Below are 8,069 nucleotides of genomic sequence, written 5' to 3'. Positions count from 1 at the left end.
CAAAAATGGTTCAAATGGCTCTGAGCACTATGTGACTTAACATCTGAGGTCATCAGTCCCATAGAACGTAGAACTAAGTAAACCTAACTAACCTAAGGACATCACACACACATCCATGCCCGAGGCAGGATTCGAACCTGCGACCGTAGCGGTCCCGCGGATCCAGACTGAAGCGCCTAGAATCGCACGGCCACACTGGCCGGCGAAAACAGTGCAGTCATTGTGGTAATGCGGAAATGGAGCGTTTATGTGTTGTCCAACTGGCCATATTCAGAGGCTTTCCGGTCAAGGACAGAATCATTTCGGAAACGCCTAAGTCTGCAAGTGTTCGCATGCCGCCGTGGTTAAAGAATACTGCGCATGGCAAAATGGCGCCATCCAATTGCCCGCTGAGGTATCTGCGGTGCACCACAAGCCATGCACGACTTGGGTGAATGACGGCTGCTGAGATGTGTACGGGCTACTAGACGTGCAACTGTTGAGGAACTGAATGTCCGTTTGAACCAAGGGGCTACCAGCAGCGTCTCCTCAAAGACCAATTAGCTACGTTTGAGCCACCGCAGCAAGTGTCCGGTTCACGAAACCATGCTGATACCTGTTCATCGGCGACGAAGGCTCGAATTTGCACGTCAGTACCGCATCTTGCCACTAAATATCACTAACATTCCAGAATGAGATTTTCTCTCTGCAGCGGAGTGTGCGCTGATATGAAACTTCCTGGCAGATTAAAACTGTGTGCCCGACCGAGACTCGAACTCGGGACCTTTGCCTTTCGCGGGCAAGTGCTCTACCAACTGAGGTACTCAAGCACGACTCACGCCCCGTCCTCACGGCTTTACTTCTGCCAGTACCTCGTCTCCTACTTTCCAAACTTTACAGAAGCTCTCCTGCGAACCTTGCAGAACTAGTACTTCTGAAAGAAAGGATATTGCGGAGACATGGTTTAGCCACAGCCTGGGGGATGTTTTCAGTTGGCACAGCACTTGCCCGCGAAAGGCAAAGGTCCCGAGTTCGAGTCTCGGTCCGGTACACAGTTTTAATCTGCCAGGAAGTTTCATGACTAACATTGCCAAAACACATATAACAGAAACGAGCACGCAAAGATATTGTACACGATGTAAGAACAATAGTACATGGTTTTGTCTGTCGATAAATGTTATAGAAGTTAGGCACAACTTTTCAAAAGCAAAGCGAAAGTGTAAACGTGAATCGTAAGGTGACAGATGATTAGCTATACGTGAAAGAATTTAGTGTGAAAGAAAGTTAATTGGTTATTAAGAAAATTGGTTATTAAAAAAACCAAGCATTTTTGTAGTCAAAAGTGTACGTTGTATTATGTGATGATAATTTTTAATATCAGAGAATTTAGATAATGAAAGCAAAAATACTTAAGCCTGAAGCATTCCAGCAGACATCGATGACATTCAGGCTATCGAGCTTTTGAATGTTGAGTTCGGTGGAGTGACGAGAAGTACAGCACACGTGCAGCTGTACTGCCGCAGTAGCGACGACTTGGAAGCAGTTGTGGTATTACGGGGACGAGTGAGTGTGCCTGAAGCGGCCGTGAAGTGCGCCGCTGCGCTCCCGTCCCCTCCGCACAGAAGCCGCAGCGACGACAGACGGGGTGGTTAGCGTACTTGCAAAAACCGCCGCGTCCCGTTAGCGAGGCGGCGTGAATTAGAGGGGCTGGAGCTTCATTGCTGTAAACAGCCGAGCCGCGCTCACGACACAGCGCGGCAGATAACACGGTCCAGATGTGGGCCAGCGGCGCCTCGTCCCCCGCAGCCGGCAGGTTCGGCAAGCTGGGCGCTCCACCGTGTCACCACACACAGTGCACGCTATAGGTACTTGCAAGGGAAACTCCCCATCACACCCCCTCAGGTGTAGTGCTAAGATGGCCCATTGGACAGCCTGTCAAAAACTGTACACCCATCAAGCATCAAAACAGGAAGAAGATGCACTGCATTGTGGAAAAAAAGAAGCAAAATAGAAACAGTGAACTTTCCAAGACCAACGTGTGCGGCACCTAGCGACTTTGCATAACGGCAGCGTCGTGGTCGTGTTGCGGCGGCGCGGTTCATTCCGTCCCTTTACGGCGGCCCTGCACCTACCTGTGAACATTGTCTCAGCAGATCACCAGCAGGAAAGCCGAGCGAAACCTACTGTACTTCGACGTGAACCAGGCTGCAATTTAAGTCACTAATCTACGTTTCGGGAGAAACACGAAATGAAAGTTTGGAAATTTTGTCGTCAATTAATGTATTCTGAAACTTAGGTGAAAAAGTATCACTGCCAAGCCCGTGCTAGTCTTAACACAGTCTCTCACAATCCCTTTCACTCACGTTAGCAAGTTTATGGAGTTGCATTTCCCGAAAACGTGATAGCTACAAAAATACTGATTGTTTTTGATTGAGAATGCTCGCCAAATATTAAGTCTGTCGGTACCAAATGCAGTCACAGTTTTTAGCCACCGACCTGCTCAATACGCCACGCGGAATGTATGTCTTTTTTCGTCACAAAATTCACTTAAAAATTCCGAAATTTCTACACACACACATCGGTATAATTATGACGTCACTTTCAAACACTTTTGATGTATGAAACACTGCTAGATCCGGCAACTTATCGTTTCCATCGAAACTACTATTGCACACGTCCGATCTCTTCCATGGCTAGGCTTCGACTCCTCCCTAGAATACTCTCAGTCTTCTCTACTAGCAGAGAAAGGCGCGCGAAGAATACTGCTTTACCATTGGTCAGTTTACTCAACAGCCAATAGCAAAACAACACTCTCCCGCGTCAATCTGCGCTTTTCATCCGTAACCAATCGCAAAATAGTAAACCTCACGACTGCACTTTGACCGACGTAATTATCTAATATGCTGAAGTTTGGCTTATCCATAAAGTTCTTTACTGTTGTTATTTATACCTGAATTAACTTTCCCTTTACCATAAACGTGCTTTACAAATCTATTCTACAAAAATCCCCTTTGTCCATATCCATACTTCTTCGAAATGTTCCCACGCTATATCTTACTACATAACTCGTTAAACAATTATCTCCATATTAACCTTAAACCACACTCACGCATCATTCATTACCGCTAAAACACATTTACAACATTTTACATACATAAAAAGACATAACACTTTATGAAAATACTAGAACAGTTTATGAAAAACATTCAGTTACTTTAGTGCGTTCTAGTGGGCACAATCGAAACTAAAATCACAGTACCCCTATCCAATACTGTCCTCTATCGGCTGATACATAAACTACGTGCGCGTCCAGCCTCGCGTCACCATCTGTCACTCTCCAGCTCGGAGACACGTCTCCCACTTAAATGCCTCCAAGGCAGGATAGTTATACGGCGCTACGCCTCAGTGTGGTCTTCCACTGCAAAGGAGGGAGGCCCAGGTTCAAATGTCCCTCGTGCCCCACTTTTCTTTTTCCACAACATTGTGAACTGTCGGTCCGGTCACTGACGTGTCTGTTCGATATACCTATGTCTGTATCGTGGTGTAACGACCGTTTGCAGCGGCGACGTGTAACGAAGATACCTCCAGACGCACCTACCTTCTATTGGTTCGACATCCAAGTACTACATGCTATGCCTCTAGCGTTACGTTTTGGAAGTTTTGACTTTTGAGTTCCTTCGGGGTGACATAGTTCACACCCGGTTGTTTGTTGTTTTCATTTCTGTGAGAGCTCCATGAGGCATCTCGCCTGCTCTCGTCACATTTATCTGCGACGGTAATATATTTTTTGTCACATGACTCATAATTTATAACAAGTGTGTAGTATGACAATAGCCAAGACTACAAAAGCAGAAGACACACTTCAATGACCGGTCGGACAGTTCATAAATGTGTGAAAAAAAAAATTGGCGCGTTGGATGTATGAGGACGGATCGCAGCCCAACACCGTGACCGCACAACCACGACGGTGTTGTTCTTGCGAGTCGCTCGACGTCGCACATCTTCAGCTTGCACGGTTCACTGTTTCTATTTTCCTTCTTTCTTCACGGTCCAGTACACCTTCTTCTTGTTTTCGTGCTTGATCTGTGTTCAGTTTTTGTCGACCTACCCATTGGGCCATTTTACCGTTTAATCTGAGGTTTTCTTTCATAGTAAGCAGTATGATGTTAACAGTAGGGGCTTTGATTTCTACATCTACATATAGTTTCCGCAAACCACTGTATGGCACCTGGCGGCGGGTGCCCTGTACCACTACCAGTCATCTCTTTCCTGTTCCACTAGCAAATAGAGCGAGTAGGAAGCGACTATCCGCATGCCTCCGTACGACCCCTAATCTCTCTAATCTCCGTGGCCCTTACCCGAAATCTACGTTGGCGGCAGTAGGATCGTTCTGCAGTCAGCTTCAAATGCCGGTTCTCTATATTTTCTCGATAGTGCTCCTGGAAAAGGAAGGGCCCTTCCCTCCACTGATGCTCACCTGAGTTCACGAAGCATCTCCGTGTTCCTCGAACCTACCGGTAACAAATCTAGCACAGAGTCTCAGAATTGATTCGATACCTATCTCTTATCTGATCTTGTGGGGATGCTAAACACTTCAGCAGCACTCAAGAACGAGTCGTACTAATATCCTACACGCAATGTCCTTTACAGATGAAGCGCACGTTCCTAAAATTCACCCAATAAGCCGAAGTCGACCAGTCACCTTCGCTACTACAACTTTTACATCTTCATTCCATTTCATGTTGCTTTGCAACGCTAAGTAGATATTTAATCGACGTGTCTTTGTCAAGCAGCGCGTTACTAATACTGTATTAGAACATTATGCCTTTGTCTTTCCTTCTCATCTGGTGTCGGTCAGTTTCACTTCAAAATTGTAATTTATTCTAATTTAATAACATCTATAAACACAAAACGGCACATAGCTGAACCTTTACAACTACGAGTTTCAAAATCCAGTTCTTTCACGGCTGAAGGCCGCCAAACAAGACAAATTTCAAGTGACTGAAGACATGCAGTTAAAATTGTGTTTGGAGACCCCCCTATATATATATATATATATATATATATATATATATATATATATATATATATATATATATATATATATATATATATAGGGTGGTCCATGGATCGTGACCGGGCCAAATATCTCACGACATAAGCATCAAACGAAGAAAACTACAAAGAACGAAATTCTGCGTTTCTGGAAGGAAACATGGAGGGCGAGCCTGATTACTAAAAAGTCATGATGCAGGATTTGTTTACTTTACTTATCGATAAGGCAGCTCTGATTTAAAAAATAAACTAAACTCCTCCCGAGCAGGCCATGAAGGCCCAACGGTCCGACCGGTCGCCGTCTCATCCTGAGCCCACAGGCGTCACTGAATGCGGTTGTGCAGGGTCACGTGGTCAGCACACTGCTCTCCCGGCTGTATGTCAGTATCCGAGACCGGAGCCGCCATTTCTCAGTCAAGTAGCTTTTTAGTTTGCGTCATAAGGGCCGAATGCACCCCACTCGCCAACAGCACCCGGCAGACCGGACGGTCACCCATCCAAGTGCTAGTCCGGCCCGACAACGCTTTACTTCAGTGATCTGACGGGAACCGGTGTTACCACTGCGGCAAGGCCGTTGGCTAGCTCTGATTCGTCGTATTTACACTGTCCCATGTCGAGAGAGGATGTGGATACAACATGACGGTGCACTGCCTCACTTCGGTGTGGATGTCCCCAGCCATCTCAGTGCTGTATTTCCTGGTCGCTGCATTGGAAGCGGAAGTACTATTCCGTGGCCTGCGAGCTCACCTGACCTCAGCCTAAACCTGAATCCCCTTCATTATTTCCTATAGGGATATCTAAAGTCACCTGAATATAAGGGTGGATACGGAGATGGAATAAGTTGCTGGAATTCTAGCTGCCTGCGGTGTGATTCGAAACACAGCAGGGATGTTTGTCGGCGGGCCTCAGAATCTTGCTCGTCGATGTCGTGTTTGCGCTGAGGCCAGTGCCCGTCAGTTTCAGCACATTTAGCCCGATACAGTACAGATGGTACGTTCATTGTGTCACTGATGGTATTTACAGTTGTTGTTGTTGTTGTTGTTGTGGTCTTCAGTCCTGAGACTGGTTTGATGCAGCTCTCCATGCTACTCTATCCTGTGCAAGCTTCTTCATCTCCCAATACCTACCGCAACCTACATCCTTCTGAATCTGCTTAGTGTATTCATCTCTTGGTCTCCCTCTACGATTTTCACCCTCTACGCTTCCCTCCAATACTAAATTGGTGATCCCTTGACGCCTCAACACATGTCCTATCAACCGGTCCCTTCTTCTAGTCAAGTTGTGCCACAAACTCCTCTTCTCCCGAATCCTGTTCAATACTTCCTCATTAGTTATGTGATCCACCCATGTAATCTTCAGCATTCTTCTGTAGCACGACATTTCGAAAGCTTCTATTCTCTTCTTGTCCAAACTAGTTATCGTCCATGTTTCACTTCCATACATGGCTACACTCCATACAAATACTTTCAGAAATGACTTCCTGACACTTAAATCTACACTCTATGTTAACTAATTTCTCTTCTTCAGAAACGCTTTCCTTGCCATTGCCAGTCTACATTTTATATCCTCTCTACTTCGACCATCAGCAGCTATTTTTCTCCCCAAATAGCAAAACTCCTTTACTACTTTAAGTGTCTCATTTCCTAAACTAATTCACTCAGCATCACCCGACTTAATTCGACTACATTCCATTATCCTCGTTTTGATTTTGTTGATGTTCATCTTATATCGTCCATTCAAGACACTGTCCATTCCGTTCAGCTGCTCTTCCAAGTCCTTTGCTGTCTCTGACAGAATTACAATGTCATCGGCGAACCTCAAAGTTTTTATTTGTTCTCCATGGATTTTAATACCTGCTTCGAATTTTTCTTTTGCTTCCTTCACTGCTTGCTCAATATACAGATTGAATAACATCGGGGAGAGGCTACAACCCTGTCTTACTCCCTTCCAAATCACTGCTTCCCTTTCATCTCCCTCGACTCTTATAACTGCCACCTGCTTTCTGTACAAATTGTAAATAGCCTTTCGCTCCGTGTATTTTACCCCTGCCGCCTTCAGAACTTGAAACAGAGTATTCCAGTCAACATTGTCAAAAGCTTTCTCTAGGTCTACAAATGCTAGAAATGTAGGTTTGCCTTTCCTTAATCTATCTTCTAAGATAAGTCGTAAGGTCAGTATTGCTTCACGTGTTCCAAGATTTCTACGGAATCCAAACTGATCTTCCTCGAGGTCGGCTTCTACCAGTTTTTCCATTCGTCTGTAATGAATTCGCATTAGTATTTTGCAGCCGTGGCTTATTAAACTGATAGTTCGGCAAGTTTTACATGTGTCAACACCTGCTTTCTTTGGTATTGGAATTATCATATTCTTCTTGAAGTCTGAGGGTATTTCGCCTGTCTCATACATCTTGCTCACCAGACGGTAGAGTTTTGTCAGGACTGGCTCTCCCAAGGCTATCAGTAATTCTAATGGAATGTTGTCTACTCCCGAGGCCTTGTATCGACTCAGGTGTTTCAATGCTCTGTCAAACTCTTCACGTAGTATTATATCTCCCATTTCATCTTCATCTACGTCCTCTTCCATTTCCATAACATTGTCCTCAAGTACATCTCCCTTGTATAGACCCTCTATATACTCCTTCCACCTTTCTGCTTTCCCTTCTTTGCGTAGAACTAGGTTTCCATCTTTGATGTTCATACAAGTGAGTTAACTGCAACTAATGTAAATAAAGAAGTACACTGAAGTGATTTTATTCCTATTATTTCGTTGTCTTCTCCAACCGCAGGTCCCCTACTTCAGATTGTTCAATGGAGCACCCTCTGTGCCCTGTTAAATTTTTGCACAGTCCCCCGGAAATACCCGGTATAGAAAACAAAAGCTTGCTGTCACACTTCCCTGGGGCACACCTGACGATACCCTTGTCTATGATGGACGCTCACCGTCGATAACAACACACTGAGTTCTGTTGTTCGTCCAGAATGTCTCGGCCTGTACCAGACTCAGAAATCGAGGTAGTTTCCAGTGCAGCGGATGTC

General features: G+C 45.2%; 1 pseudogene; it reads right to left on the bottom strand.

Annotated features, from left to right (window-relative positions):
• Positions 1-5,495: 5,495 nt before the first annotated feature.
• On the bottom strand, positions 5,496-5,613 carry LOC126419948 (5S ribosomal RNA; annotated as a pseudogene).
• Positions 5,614-8,069: the final 2,456 nt, after the last annotated feature.

Source organism: Schistocerca serialis, chromosome 9 (genome assembly GCF_023864345.2).
Source record: "Schistocerca serialis cubense isolate TAMUIC-IGC-003099 chromosome 9, iqSchSeri2.2, whole genome shotgun sequence".
NCBI classification, from domain to species: Eukaryota; Metazoa; Arthropoda; class Insecta; order Orthoptera; family Acrididae; genus Schistocerca; species Schistocerca serialis.
The sequence above is the reverse complement of the archived record's forward strand: the minus strand, read 5'-3'. Positions and strand labels throughout refer to the sequence as shown.